Consider the following 16,806-nt stretch of genomic DNA (forward strand, 5'->3'; position numbering starts at 1 on the left):
GGAAAATAGCAAGTATTGTTGTAAATGTTTATTGTATAATTATATATATATATATATGTATATAAGATCATTTTACTTTAGTTCATTTAATCTCCCTGAGCTTCTTCACCTGTTATCTGTGTAGGTCAAAGAAGTTGATCTCAATCCCTTCTTTCCTCCTGTGTCAGCATTCAACAAAATGAATGTTAGAGAGACAATATGGAGAGAATGATGGTAGTAGAGCATTGATCTGTTTTGCTTTACAGACAAACCATGATGATGATTGAACACAAACTACCCTTGATAAAACAAAAGGCATCTGGTCTATAACACTTTCTCCGAAATGTTAAGGCCCCTTTCTTCAAAAAAGATTTTAATCATCTCCCTGAGAAAGCAGTTTTAAACAATCCATCGCTCAAAACCTCTCAAAGTTTTAACAAGGAGAAAAAATTCATGAGAAGAAACAGACAAATGCTAATCTGAGCTCTATCATGATTTCTTTCCATTTGCATGGTGTTAGAACTATTCAAGAACCACAGCCCATTGTACTAAATAATATATTAATATAGGCTGCTCTTTTCAAAAATTGCTAGTAATTTTAAGCATCAGAGCTCAGATGTATTAGAGGGATCTGACTTTCAAAAGGAGAGTATTCAGTAATATCAAAACAAATCCCATAGAAAGTGTTGCAAAGCTAGAAGAACTGAATTAAGAGGTTATTCCAAAATCACTAATGGTTTTGATAAACATTCGCCTTGACCCATTCCCACAGGTTCTTGAAGAATGCCACCCTTTCACACCTTGACTTGGTATGCTGCTGCCTGGAGCAAGGATCCTGTCTCTGTTCCTGTTTGCAAGGACCCCGTCAAATGATCAATGCCATGCAAACAAATAAAGAAATAAAACCCCCATATTATCTCTCTATCAAGAAAAGAGACTGAGAATCAAGATAGCTTAGCAAGCGTTATACTAAGTTTTAGATCGTTTCCCTGTCTGACGTGACAGTCAATAAAATGTCAAAAAATATTGCAGCTTCTGCAGTTCGGCGGGCATTGCTTTTGGCCTGCTAAAACTTGAGGTGTTTTTATTCACTACCCTGTCAGTCAGTCCTTGAATGCCGAGAGATTTCTAGCTTCTCCCTTGAAATGTGTCATGATGGATAGAAGATGACTGTAGGCATTCAAAGGGGAAATATGAAGGTGGAATCCTCCTCTTCATCAGTGACCTAAACCAAAGAAAAATGGGTTTGTACAGAAATAGACCTGTGCTCTCCTATCCCTTAGTAGCTTCCTTTGGCACAAATTCTGTATCATTACCTGGTAAAGCTGCTAGTCCTCTCCAAAGAACTATAGCATGGTTTGAGCTGAGAAGGCAAGGATATTGCAAAGTTTATTTAACCATTTAACAGAATTCTGGTTTTATCACCTGAATATCTCCCAGAAAATCTACTTTCTGTAAGCTAATTGATCCACATGAGGCAACTCGTGGGCACAGAGGCCACATTTGTGTCCTTCAGTTTAACAGTACCAGGAAATGCTGCTGCTCTGAAACTCCATGTCCCACTTTGAATTGCTGGGACAGTCCCTGGCACATTTTTTTGCCTGGTACAGCTGACACATTCCCAAATTATTTCAGGGCACAGTGCAGGAGTTAGCCCATGCAAGGGACCATGCACAATAGGAAATCTGAATTCAGTCACTCTTTCAAAGAGTATGAAAATTTAGTATTATGGATATTGATATTTCTTTGTCAAATGGCTTCCATCCTGGCAATGGTTGTAAGCACACCCAATTTATTAATATGGTTGTAGTCTTAGGTACTGACTGACTTAATTTTAGTTAGTAGTCTCAAATAAGAAGTGCCATTAAAATAACTTTACTAAGGTTAGAAAGATACATTCTCTAAAAGTAGGACATACTAGAAAGGAGTGTCTGTGTTTTTCCATTGCAACCTGTTCCTATATAGCTATTTGGACACAGTCTTTGGTTGACCACACACTACTGATTGCCCAGAAGATCAAGGATTGGTGCTCATTTAAAGTTTCTTCATCCAGTTCCAGCTGTGAAGAACTATTTCCTTTAGGACTCTGTCCATGCTCTTTGCTGTGCCCACAAACCAACCTATTTTCTTGTCATCTTTATAAAGGTTCCACTGTTGTAACTCATGATTTAAATAAAAATATCCCCAAAGCCTCCAGAAACTCATCCAGAAGAGGACACCTTATATGTAAATGCACTCTAAATAGCAAAAGTTAAAAGCAATTGGAGAAAATTTCTGACAGTAAGATCATTGGTCCCTCTTCATGACATATACTGATAGAGAATTACCTAAAAATATATCCAATGTAGTACGACATTATTTAATATGAGTCTAAGGACTTCTCACTTGATTCATATTAACTACACTCACATAGGTGAGGACACTTCTGACTCTTTTCTTCTCTGCAAAAGAAGGATTTCCTTGATCCAACTCTTGCCATGCACTTGTGTTCTGGTTTCAGCTGGGATAGAGTTAATTGTCTTTCTAGTAGCTGGTACAGTGCTGTGTTTTTGAGTTCGGTATGAGAAGAATGTTGATAACACACTGATGTTTTTAGTTGCGAAGTAATGTTTACTCTAAAGTCAAGGATTTTTTTCAGCTTCTCCTGCCCAGCCAGCAAGAAGGCTGGAGGGGCACAAGAAGTTGGGAGGGGACACAGCCAGTACAGCTGGCCCAAACTGGCCAACGGGGTATTCCATACCATGTGACGTCACGTCTAGTATATAAACTGGGGCAAGTTGGGGTGGGGGGATTGCCGCTTAGGGACTAACTGGGTGTCAATCAGAGGGTGGTGAGCAATTGCATTGTGCATCCCTTGTATTTTCCAGTCCTTTTATTATTACTATTGTCATATTATTAGTGTTATCGTTATCATTATTAGTTTCTTCTTTTCTGTTCTGTTAAACCGTTCTTACCTCAATCCATGAGTTTTACTTCTTTTCCCAATTTTCTCCCCTATCACACTGGGTGGGGAGGAAGTGAGTGAGCAGCTGCGTGGTGCTTAGTTGCTGGCTGGGCTTAAACCATGACAACTTGGAAATAACTGGGTTTTGTCATCTAAGGAGGCCTTATCTTTGTCCCATTGGATTACTTGGATGAATAGGACTTTATTTTAGATACTCTTCAGGATCAATCCCTCAAAGGTCCAAAATGCTGTATATTTTTCCTGAATTTTAAATGATCCTAAACATTATCTTATTCTTTACATACAGCCTGTTACCTGTCTTCTTGCTTTTGCTATTTGATGACTTCATATGACTTCTACAAGGAAGCCACATTCAAAATCTCCTACATTGTCATGGTTTATGCCCAGCCAGCAACAAAGCATCACGAAGCCACTCTCTCATTCCTCCCCCCCGGTGGGATGAGGAGGAGAAAATATAAAGAAAAGCTCGTGGGTCAAGACAAGGAGAGGGAGGGATCACTCGCCAATTATGGTCACGGGCAAAAGACAGACTCAACTTGGGCAAAAAAAACCCAAATCAATTTACTACCAATGAAATCAAAACAGGATAATTGGAAATAAACCCAAACCTTAGAACAGCTTCCCCGCAGCCCTCCCTCCTCCCCGCCTCAGCCCCACTCCCGGTTCTCTCTCCCTCCTCCCCCCGGCGGCGCAGGGGGACGGGGAATGGGGGTTGGGGTCGGTTCCTCACACCTTGTCTCTGCCGCTCCTTCCTCCTCAGGGGGAGGACTCCTCACTCGGCCCTGCTCCACCGTGGGGTCCCTCCCACGGCAGACAGTCCTCCACGAACATTTCCAACATGGGGCCTTCCCGCGGGCCGCGGTCCTCCAGTCACGGCCCGCTCTGGCGCGGGCTCTCCCAGGGAGCGGCGGCCATCTTGGGGGGCATCCCCCTCCTCCCCGCTCCTCCTCCCCTCCTTCCTCACCGACCTCGGGGTCTGCACAGGGGTTCCTCTCACATCCCAATCCCCTACTCACCGCAGGTTCCCCTTCTTAAATCTGTTCTCCCGGAGTTGCGACCACCGTCACTAACGGGCTCGGCCTGGGCCAGCGGCGGGTCCGACTTGGAGCCGGGGAAGCTTCTGGCACCTTCTCACAGGAGCCGGCCCTGCGGCCCCCTCCCTGCTACCAAAACTCCGCCACACAAACCCAAAACATACATGAATTTTTAAAGAACTGTATTTTAAACTCACGTATCTGTATTAGAAGGGCTTCTACAGTACGGTTTTAACAGTAGGACTGATATAGCAGCAGTACAGGATAAATATAGTTGAACACATTGCTTCAACATTCATTTTGTTGATGTTGCTGAATATACACATAATATACACAGAGGTGCAAAGATATATGTCATACTGCCATCAAATGAATCAGAGCATTTAATGACACAGAAAATATAGAAATTCATACTGTAGCTCACGGTTCATGTAATCAGCATCATCCAGGCCCTCAAAATTGATGATTAAGCTTTTAAAACCACCATAAATGAGTCAGAAACCTTCAATTAGATGCACTAACTTCTTCAATAACATTTGAATGAAAAGTAAGTCTCATTTAATAGTGAAATAGGGGAAAGACTGTGACTGGTGTAATATAGTATAATCGTGAAATATAGGGAAGATAATGACTAGTGTAGTCATTAACTGAGCGCATTGAATAGCTTAGAGAGAGAAGGCAATGGCAATAAGAAATAGTGTCTTACCTTCCTGCAGGGCTTTCCATCATATGATCTAAGTATCTTACAAAATAATGGCAGTGATTCGCATCACTTCTGGGAGGGATGCTGCTATTATAGCAGTACCTGATTATCTCACTCAGCATTTAGAGCTCTCATGACCTGAGACACTGAACAACCTATTCACTGAATATTCCTGACACTCCCTCTGGCTACCATCCCTGCTTTGTTCCTCTCAGGATATATGTGGTTTTTTTTGTTTTTTTTTTTTTTTTTTTTTTTTGTCCCAAACTTTTCTTCACCAACATGGAAGCTGTGTTGTTCACTATGTGTCCCTTGGAGCAAGAGCTGAAACAACAAAAATTAGCTATCATAAAACTTGGGGTGGAATAGGAAGGAGAATCACTAAGGAAAAATAAAGTCGTTTTGACTTGAGTATGCAACTCTGAGCACCCAAACATGATGAATTATGCTGTTGGGTTTTTTTTAACCTGTGTTGTAAAATTCTGGTTTCTGGATCAAATTTTAAGTCTATATGGGGAAATGATACAACTGCCTGCGTAAAAAAATATGTGATCTACAACTCTAAAGTAATCCCAGACTCAGGGTCTTGTGTGAAAATACAGTCCCACAGTAAGCTGCTCATTGCAAGATTGCATTGAAATTGTATACTGCAACACTTCAGCTCCTAAGCGGTACGGGCAGTATTGAGCCCAAAAGAGTAATAATTCAAACCATGTCTTATCCTGGAGGCACCTGAAATCGGTTGGCATCCCCTTGTTGGACTGCAGATTTCCCCCAGCACTAAAATGCATGCTGCCATGTACATTCAGAAGCAACCCAGTCTGAGCTGGAAGCCACTTAAGCTCAGTGATAATTCATATGCATAATTCTGTAATTTAGACATGTTCAAAGTGATAAAATACAGCCACTTTGAAGCAAAGTTACAGCACCAGGTCTCAAGATCTACTGTTTGGACACTAATCTAGTTTTTGCCCTGGAGTGACAGATGCTAACATGATTGAGAATAAAAAAAAATCCTAAATGCTTACAGTAGATATTTGCATAAGTATCTTCTTCCAGCAGGAAAATACATAGTTTTATATTTAATATCTTATTATTTTTTCTAACTGGGGACCATGCAGTTTGATTTCACAAGGGCTGACTGCATGACTAAACATTCCTCCTTAGTGAGTTTATCTTAATATTTTTACATTCTTGATGTTTCTGTATCTATGTATGTATTCTGTATCCATGTAGACACTTACACATGCTAACACACAGCTTTGAAGATATAAATATAGCAGACAGTGTTACCTGTTTGCTGATAATGTATACAACTTACCAATACCAAAACAATTAATGTACAGTGTACTTGGCTGATGGGATCCAATTTTTACCCTAAATGAATGGTGAATTAATTAACAAGACAGTAAACAAAGGTTGCATCTAATTAATCACTGGGGCTATGTCTGTAATGGAGCTACAGCTTTGACTAACTCACTGGTACGGCAGTTTTCCTTGACTAAGTTCTTACCAGGATGGGGACAGACCTGTTTCTTCGAGGTCCAGCTCACAGTCTGATTTAAGTGTGAAAGGGGAAGGGGAAGGAGGCTTCATCCATTTGGGGTAAGAACAATGTTGGAAACCAGTCTGAAAGCCTTGATATTAAAGGGTGCCTACATTTTAAAAACATACATAGTGCTCCAGAATCCTTTTATATTACATTTGTACACTAGAGAACTAACATGAAATTACCTGGTTGTTACTTTTTTCTATTTACTTCCCAAAGAGAAGTACAGTCTTTCACATGTTCCACACAATTGCCAATCAATAGGTAAGTTTTCCAGGAAGAATATTTTTTCTTTTTTTTTTTTTTTTTTTTTTTTTTTTATTTGGCTACATGACAAGGTAGCCAAGAATTATTAACACAAATACTCCTTGTAGGAGGAAGGTTGGTACAAATGTTCTGAGATCCAAAACAGAATTAAGATGCTGAAGAAATCAATACCTAGTATTTAATGCAAACCCTTCTAATTAGCCATGAAAAAATCAATTGGGATACAATGGGAAGGGAAGATTCTCCTCTCAAGGGTTTTTCCTCCTATGGAAACCACTGCAGACATCAGAATAAAGCTCCCTGCCTTTTCTGTCTCTTCTGACATTATTTTTGGAGGGTGGGTGGTTTGTTTTATTTTTTTTGTTTATTATGTGTCCTTAGGCAATAAAACTGATCTATATCCCAGTTTCATCTTTGTGCATGTGCTGGAAAAAAAAGACTTCCCTTCCCCACCTCCTTTCCCAGAACTAAGAGTCGGGTCCTTGTCAGTTCATCCTCTCTTCTAGGGGAGGAGTGTGAGAAGGATATAGATAATATTAACTAAAACTGTAAAGTTATATAAAGTCAAACTGATACCTACAGCATATTTTAAGATCCTTAAAAAGCCAAGTCTTTTTTTAAAAGGTCAGAAATGCTTAGTTGCACTTGAATGATGACAGGGAGAGTCTGATAGGAGCAGCACCTTGCTGAGTAAGTGGAGGGGCCAAAGTCCCTGCCAGCACTTGAAGCAACTACAGAATCTGTTGAAGTTAAGGAAAGTTCCCCCAAATCATCCTGTATACTTCTGCACTGTAAAGGAATCAGCCTCTTGTAACCTCCTGCTTCTAGCACAGAAGAATTCTGTCATCTTTTTCCCCTGCTGGAGACAGCTAAGTGTGGGATATAGATCATCAAGATACAGACTTTTTTTTAAAAATATCCGTTTCCTGAAGACCTTTAAAAATTGTGAAATGAAGGAAATTCAATAGATGCTTCAATCTCCTCTGAGAAAGGTTTCTTGATTTTTAGGAAATGTAGGTTTTCTTTTGCTTTCAAAACTGACTCCCTAAGTGACTTGCATAAGTCTTTTCTTTTGTATTTCCTCCATTTTCCTCATTATAACATAAGACTAAATGTTCGGAATGCGATAGAATGAGTCCTATGAAGCCTTTGTAGTATTTCTGTTGATCCAGATTTAGGAATGGGGACAGCCACACTCCATGTACAGCTCTGCTCCCTCTCCTGAACTCCCACCCAAGTATTTACCATGACCTGAAGAACAGAACATTCCTTTGAATGGAAAACAAATCTCAAAACTGTGCCCTTGAAAGGTGATCCTATCTCTCAAGATGAGATAAAATGTCCAGACCTCGGTGCGACAATGAGGAAGAAAAAGGCAAACAAAGACCTACCCTTTTTCCCAGCTGGGTTTAAAGAAGGATCTGCCATGCTGTTTGCTCTCTCCTCTTTCACATGCGGCCAAAGAGCACTGATTATTGCCAGCTCAGTGGCAGTGCCCTTGGCAGCAGCCCAGCAAAGGCACTTTGCCAAAGGCAGCCGAAAATGACTTCCAGGTTCCTAGCTCTGTAATGTCAGTGCCGGTTCTAAATTTAGCAAGCTCCATTCCTCCATTCGCACCTAAACTGGCTGCTTTTGTGGTATCTACTCATGTTATGTCCTTCATGGCATTTGATGAGAAGCATTGCTGGGGCTGGGGTAGTAATTTAGGCTTTTCAAGATTCCTACTCTGTTGCTCTCTTTCCTTTTACTATACATTTTCTCTGAGGTAAAGAGAACTAACTAGTTTTCCACTGTAAGTGTCCATATGGTTTGGGAATCATGATCTAGTTCAACATACTCCTGGGACAAACATACCAGCTCTCGGTGACTTACAGTAGTTTTGTTACAAAATATGCTAGCATCACTGTGGAAAAAAATAGTGTCAAGAGATGGGAGACCGGCAATGCTACATGAACAAAGCTGCAAGAAATATATGGGATACAGTGTTACCAACGTTGCTCTGGTAAAAAAGTTAAAAGCAACATTCAAAGAAATAAAATATTCTGCCAATGTGATCATGCTAAAGCAATACTGTGAAGAAATAGATGGATAGGGAAAGATCTATACCAGTTATAACATCTTGAAAATCTCAAAGCTCTGTGCAATGCAATCTAGGTTCTCACCTCACTTTAGACACCTAAAGGACAGACATCTAAAATTTAGCTGTTACCTCAAAATCCCGTTATAAGGGATAAGATTGCAATATGGATACCTCCAGAGGGTGATCATTCTCACCTATCTTTCTGGTTCAGATAAATCATTATCTGGCGGTGCCTATACCTGTTAACTGAGCCTAGGGTGACCAGGCTAGAGTCTGATTTCTAACTTGAAGATTTAGTTTAGCTGGGTAAGATTAATTTCACCCTAACAGCTCACTTCAATTGGTCATATTTAGGCATCTGCTCACTTTTTTTTTCTTTTTTTTTTTTTTTCATATGTGAATATCTGCTGCAGAGAGCTAGCAAACATGACACAGGATCTGCAGAAAACTTGCTGTCCACTGGAGCATCAGCTAGAGGCCAGGTAAGACAACAGTCGTCATCCCAAATGGCACTAGACATCCTTGTGTGGTAACTGAATTGAGCTTCAAGTGTCACTGTGTTTGACAGTTTTTGCATTATGGTCACCACGTTTTCCAACACCAAGCAATGTAGTTTGCTGCCAGAAAAGATGGCAAGTTTTTGCAGCTGTTTTTAGCACATGTGAATTTCCAAGCTTGCAAGATGGAAGGAAGTTAAGGCCAGACTTTGAAGCATTACTTTTATACTTAGATGAAGAGTTTCTGCCCTAAGCAATTCGATGGAAAGAGGGAGGCAGATAAGCCGGACTAGTCTTCAGAGGTTAGTGCTTTGCTCAGTTGAATTTATGTATGGAGCTGTGGTAGCTGTGTTAGGTGGACTGGATAGTCCTCTTAAGGCCAGAAACTCACAGAGCTGCTGATGTGGCATCTAAATTAAGCAGACAGAGTTTCCTCTTTCAGTTCTCAGGGGCAAAAGTTACTCAATTTAGTGTCAATTTCAGTATTACCCTCTCAAAGAAGAGTAAAGATGACTTCATAGGTTATATTCCTGGCTCAGCTACAGATTCTGTTTCTGATTTAGCTTCTCTGTTCTTGCAACTGCCTGTGATGTGCATGTAGATAAAAATACTTAACTATTTTCCAGGTCTGTTTTGAAGCTTAATTACTAGATATTTGTTAAGAGCTTTGAGACATTTATGAACATAAACTGAAAATGCACTCTCTCCTATCCTGCTGCTTATTAAGGGTTATTATTTTCTTATGGCTGTTTAGCTTGTTTGGTTTTCAGAATGTTGAATAATCTCCTAATAATGGCATTATAAATGAAAGACAGACTAGAGACATTCTTCTTCGGTGACATTTACAAAGAAACTGTAACTCATGCTGTTTGAGAAAAAAATCTTGTCTTTCTTCATCAAAGATAAAAGCCACACTCTGCCTCAAGGCCCAGTCTTTCTATGATAGCAAGACATTTCACATCTTCTTTTGTCCCTCAAAAAGAGATTTGCTTTTACATACATTCTCTCTCTTTCACTCCCTCTCTCTCTGTCTCTTCCTCCCTGCCTCTCCCACACACATATAGTTATGCAAATGCATGGTCTTAGGAAATGAATCCACATATCAAGTGAAAAAAAAACTTGGAGAGAGGTCCCCTTTTGAGTCCATCTATCTCAGACAGGTCCTCCTATCTGTCTCACCGAGGGACCTACAGGGTGGCAAGAAAATACGGAGTTCCTATTTTAGGACTTAGAGACCAAGTAACTCATAGTGGGTAAATGATGGGTTTGGCACTAAGTTAACTGTAATTATCTTAATGTGTTGTAGAAAAAGCAAGTTTGCCTTTCATCATCAACAGGGATCTAGAACCAGAGACAACCAAAGGCAAACAGGGAGAAGGATAACGTATAAAATGGATAGGTTTACAGGGTAAAAAAGTTCTGCTTTCTTGTCTACTTGATTATCTACAGGGCAAACATTTTAGAATACTTCAGGGTTTCCTCCCCAAAAAGCCCAAATCTTGATGTGATTCCAGGGTCAGTTGAGTCCAGGGACCCTTCCTTACTAATAATCCTGTTGAGTCAAATATAGCGCTACTTCCCTTACCCTGGTAGTAAGAAATTGTTGGGCTCTGGGGTGGGTTGAAACATCTAAAGAAGAGAGGTTGGTATCTTTTAAGAGTGATATTTAGCTGCATTAAAAAAAAAAAAAAAGAATCCGTTGTCGAATAAGCCTTTTGTGTGGAGGATGGCAAGTCCTTGGCATAATGGAGGCATCAAGGAGATCTGCAGCTTCATGAACACAAGTGCAGCTTTGTTATGTGAGGGAGTGTGCCTTGACATGCCCTGGAGTTTTGCTACCCTGACTGTTGTCTAGAGTAATAAATTGAACATGTCAAAGAATGTTTCCAGGCAATTCACTTGTCTGTACACTAAATTTTTAGGACAGTCCCTAACACATTTTTGACCTGTGCCAACAGGTACTCTCCCAGATTATTTCTGGGCATAGCACAGCACCTGCAGAAGATGAGAGCCACTTCCAAGAGGCAGTCTGAATGCCACCACCTGTCTGACACTGGGAGAGCTCAGTAATGTAGCTTCAGGTCCTCCCATATCAATAAGCCTCAAAACCAGGGAGTGGTCTGGTGTACGTGCAATTTTTAACATAGATACAGTTTCACTGTCTGATTTGGAACTTTCCTTTATAAAGAATTGGGATGTTATCCTTAACCAGTATAGGCTGATGTGCCAATGTGGTTAGGGAAGGTTGCACCAGATGAAGTGTCAGGATTTCAAGAGGGTCTAAATATTCAGGGTGGCAAATGGGTCAGACTCCAAAAGGAGAAGGCTTCTCCAAATATGAGCATTGCTTCTAAATGCTGGTTAACAAATGCTGGTGTGTTGGGTGGCTGACAGCAAGAAATGTCCAGTAACATTTGATCAGCAGTAAGAGAAACTGGACTTGAGAGAATGGCGAGGTTTCTGGAGAGACACTGTTTGCTGAAACACTATCAGTTCAACTTAAGCAAGACTGCCTGCTGCTGAACAAATGTGTAATAGATACCTTGAACTTAGACATGGTCAGAACAAACCTGTTGTCCAAGCCCACCTGCCCCATCCTCTTTCCTTTTTTAAACTTGACCTGCAGCTCAGCGGTGACATGAGCCAATACATCCTTTCAATTTAGTTTCTGCAGCCTAGTGATCATCCAGTCTTCGACTCGGTTGTCTGCACTTATCACACTGCTTCTGTCTAAAGCAGTGGAGTGACAAAGGATAGCTTCATTTCTAAAATCTGAAAACCTCAAGTACTTGGGTGAAGCCAAGATGTCTCCTATATCACACATCAGTAATAAAACGTAACTGCATTCTTTTATTATCTCTCCCGAGAGGATGTTGTAGGTAGCAGGCATGATAGCCCATAAGTAGGTCTAGATAAAAAAAAAAAAAACCACAAAAATAGTCATTCTTTTTCTTCAAGGGCAGGAGACAAACTGATATACACTTAATTCTTCACTTTTGGAGGGCAATAAACTCAAAGTTGGCAGCTACAAAAAAACAGGCTTTCTTTATTTAGCAATTTTAGAGTTCTTGGGCCATAATAAAGTGGCAGTTTCGAGTCTTCTGTATGTTCTTCAGTAACAATAAAACATTCCTCTAGCCTCCCATAAGGCTGACACTGGGAATTCCTAAGCTCTCCAGACAGGCCAGCATAAAAGAGATTTTTCTTCCTGTAACAACTTTGAAGTAATAAAATACACCTTTATCAATACTCTTTGTGACAACAGAGGACATATATGCCAGGTTGCCTTTTATGCAGATGACGTTCACAGTTTGCTGCACAGAATCCATCTGACCTGGAGGTTGGTACCAGCATGGACGGACAGTAGTCGTGAACACTGGCCAGACCTCTGGGTTTCCTGACATCACTCGTATGATGCTAAATAGTGGTATGTTCTAATCAGTAATCAAATGTTCTTTGATTACTGTAGATCCTACATGCTTTCAGTAATTAAAATGTATCATAGACAGAGTATTTTATTTTTATTTCTAAAAAATTATTTTACCTTTGTTTTGTGCCCAGTTTGTCTGGGCCTGTCAGCATGGATACAATCCCACTTAGTGTTTAATGTTCACACTTTGTTAGGCAAAGAACGTCTTGGAAATCAAATTCACAAGTCACCAAAGTGAATAAAGCTAAAGAGAGATCCAAGATAACATATTACTTGGAATCATTTCTCCACAAGGCTGGCTAAAGAGGGCATTGGCATAGGTTAAATGGAGGTCCTTGGAACACCTAAAGACTTTCACCAAGATGTTTTGTGTTAGAGCTTAATTCCAGCAGTTTAAAATTGTATATAAGACACCTAAAGCCCTGCTTCCGGATGGCACTTGTTGGCAGTTAAAGCTATGGTACCTTTCCATATGAAATATTGTTAACAACAGCAGCAACAATATTGTATAATGCTACAATCAAAATTGGAGGCTTCTAATATTATGACCTGAACATTTGCATTTTAATTGCATAGACAAGAAGTAAATCAGGTTTGGTATGTAATTGAATATATTGTCTATTAGTAACAACACAGGTAAAACTGTGTCTTAATTTCATGCTATTATACAAGGGTAAATCTCACAGTCCTTATTTAAATTCTAATTCATCCAATGATTTCCTAAAATAAATGGTCTGTGAATGGTTTTAAAATTTTTTTTCTGTTCATTTAATTATTCATATTATTTTTTTAAAAAAGTATCTGAAATGAAGAATCTGAAGTTTTATTTACTTTAATATTGTAATTGTATTTTGCATGCATTCCAGCTGATCTAAACCAGAACAACAGTGTCGAACTATACAGGCTGATGAACAAACCATGGACAAGCAGTAAAAGAAAAAATGCATATACATGCACACTAAGTAAAATATCTTTCCAATGAGCCTCTTTGCACAGAATCTTCTTAGCAATTCCCTTATCTTTTCACTCAAATACCTATATTTACTTTTAGTAGAAAGATACGTTTTCCTTATGTAAAGTAATGTTTTTAAGGTTTGTCATTAATCTTATAAGGAAGACACTCTTATGAAGCAATTTCTGACATGTCAACATCCCAATCATTTAAAAGCAGGACACAACAGCTTTTCTACCTTCTAAGGATCAGCTTTTTTCTGAGCCAAGAGCAATCAATATCAGTTTCTGTACTGAGGAAAAAATCGTGCAGCAGACAGTAGCTGTGATGGTACTGGTAATGCATGATGCCATATCCCTTCAAACACTTAGAACCTGAGCAAACCATTCCTATTAAGTTAGTTTAGGACCAGCTGATGCATATGAAATATTTATTTTCTTCTGCTTCTGGCAATAGTATTTGGAAAGCAAAACATGTATGTCTATAGCAAATTAATTTAGATTTTTTCTGTGAAAGATAAAGGTTCACCCATAAAATAATTAAAAAAAAACAAAACAAAAAAACCCCACTCCCCTTTCTATACGTCGTTGTCTAAGTCAACTGGCAATATCATGCCCTAACAGTAAGTAGTAAATCTCGATCTCATTTTTATGTTGTGAACTCCACAGAAGTATCTGAAGTGGAAAGATGTGACTGTTGCCAAGAAGGCTTTGAGAAAGGGAGTCAATATGCGTGGCAGAACCTAGTTCACTTTTGCCTTTCACTGTCTTCAAGTGTTGAATGATGTATCTATAGGTTGGAAAGAAGGAAGGAAGGAAGGAAGGAAGGGAGGGAGTAAAGAAGGATGGAAGGAATACTAAAATATCTAATACAGCTGTAGTGAATGTCTATTTGTGGTTGTATGTGAAGCACTCAGATATTCTGTTTATGATCAATGGATTGAATCATAGGACAACAGAATGATTTAGGGTGAAAGAGACCACTGGGTGTCATCTGGTTTTACCCCCTGCTCAAAAGAATTACGCATGTTTTGCATAATGTATCTATCTATCTATCCACACATACATAAAACCTTCCTCTTCCTCTCTGTTCCTTATGCACACACACACACAAACACAGGGTTTTTAGTATAAGACCAAGAAGCGAAACAGACTCTTAGAAACTGAAAAAAAAGTTATGGAAAATGAATAAAAGTATCTTAGCCCTTACCTTTAATGATTCACTAGCCAGATTAGTCAGCTTAGCTAGGTCATGTAGTTGTTCTGTGTGCAGAGTAGGAAATACAGTGTGTTCTGTAGAGATCATCATTAAGTAAATCTTTCTGTTATATCCCTCTAAATGAATGTATAGTTTAATATGAAAGGTTCACAGAGAGAAATGTGTTAATTATTCATGTGGGAAATTTTTGACAATCCCTGTGGCACTGAGGTTCAGAACAACCAATAAACTGCAGAGGCATATATTTTAAATACAATAATGAAGTAATAGAATAATTCATTTGGAAAAACATGAATTGACAACTTTAAACCTTGATATAAGAACTTCTAGATATTTTCAGAAAGAGATTCTGTAATTCTTGCAAAAGCTGTGGTCGTGATGCACCATTTACCAGCTGATGCTCCCAGCCCCATGTTACCTAACCATTTGAAGTAGATTACTGAAACAGCCCCTTCTGGTTTTGTAATCTATTAATCCATGAATATTCTTCAACAGTGGAGGTCAGCAGCTGCTCAGAATAGAGAGTTTAATTGCAAATGTTAGATAAAGGCCCCTCCTCCCACCATGTCATGCTCTGGTGATCTAATGTAATAGATTCATATCCAGTAATGAAGTTTTCTCCCATGACAGCAAACTATGAAGTTATTCCACGGACTTTTGAAAAATAGAACATCAGTCTTACAAATTAGGGTGACAGATTTGTCCCAAGTTTATCCTCTATAGCTAATGTTGTCTAAGAATATCAGAAGTGAATTTTTGCTGCCACCTTTTAAAGTCAAATTTTCCATTCTAAGAAATGAAAAAAAAAAAAAATCTCAAACAACCCCAAAATGACTCCTACAAAAAGCAAAATGAAAGGGTGCATATGCTGCTGCCCTTAGTCACACTGAGTAATAGTTTAGTTTGTTAATACTTCCTAATGCATGTCTATGCTTGAATCTGAATTTACAGACTATCTTTACTATGTGTGCAGCTCACTGCATGGGGAAAACACCACTCTCACCTTTTCATATGGGTTCATGTGCATACCTGTGTACGGTGCGGATGGTTTAACCTTGCTATGTCCAGTCATCACGATGTAGTCCCTCTGTCCTTGCAGCAGTACCAGGTCCCGGCTGAGCTGAGATTTTTCTGAGAAGAGTTTGACATTGCCCACTGAAAGGGTAATTGGGATTTTAGGCTCTCAGAGCTAACGTTGCCTTACTTTGGGCAGGGTAATTCAAGCCATGATCATCCTGTCAGTGTTGATACGAAAAAGCACTGCTGGGTCGGGGTTAAAAGCAGGGGCTATATCTGCTTAGATACACATTTCAGTGATTCACTTCAAGTGCCAAACAATTTGCATCCAAACTATACATACCATTATGCAGAACAAACTGATTCTTTCTAGCTAACCTTCCACTTCTTCTCTGATTCCTTTCTCCACAGTAAATTGCTGATAAGTCTTTTTTCCTGTCTTTAAAAGAAGATGAGATCAAATACAGGAGAGAGAGAGAGAAAGAGGAAAGAAAGTTCAAGATAAGGGAAAAATGTCTAAATCCAATCCTATGGCAAGTAAGTCACTCGAGGTACATACACTTCAGGTGTCATCTATTTCCATTTTACAGTAGAGAAAGTGACCTGAAGAGTGTTTAAAAAAGTCATGATAATCCAATAGCAAGACCAAGAAGAGCCATAGAGGAATTCTCTCTTGCCTGGAGAAGCCATTTATTCCAGTAAAAAATCAAAACAGATCTGATTTAGCTGCATTTTGTGCAAAATATGCACTGGTACAAATAACTATGTAGCACCAAGTAATAGTGCCTTGAAGCAGCATGAATTCACATGAGATTGCTACATTGATAGATGGAAATGCTGGTGAAGTCATAATTACAGCTATGGAAAGGAATACATTATAATTAGCAAAATTATGTGTGGCCTTCACAGGTCTGCCTCTGTTTCTGGAACTATATATGTTTTTTAAGCAACCACATAGCTCATTAGCTATACACACGTGAGGAATTTGCATCCTCGATGTGTATCCACTAGATTTCCTAATTTATGTCCTCAAGGCCTTTAGACTTCCCCCTTAATTTATTCAGCAAATTTCACATCTTTTAGACAAGATGTATTGAATCTCAGGGCCTGGGATT

The sequence above is a fragment of the Aquila chrysaetos genome, chromosome Z, assembly GCF_900496995.4.
Source record: "Aquila chrysaetos chrysaetos chromosome Z, bAquChr1.4, whole genome shotgun sequence".
Taxonomy (NCBI): Eukaryota; Metazoa; Chordata; class Aves; order Accipitriformes; family Accipitridae; genus Aquila; species Aquila chrysaetos.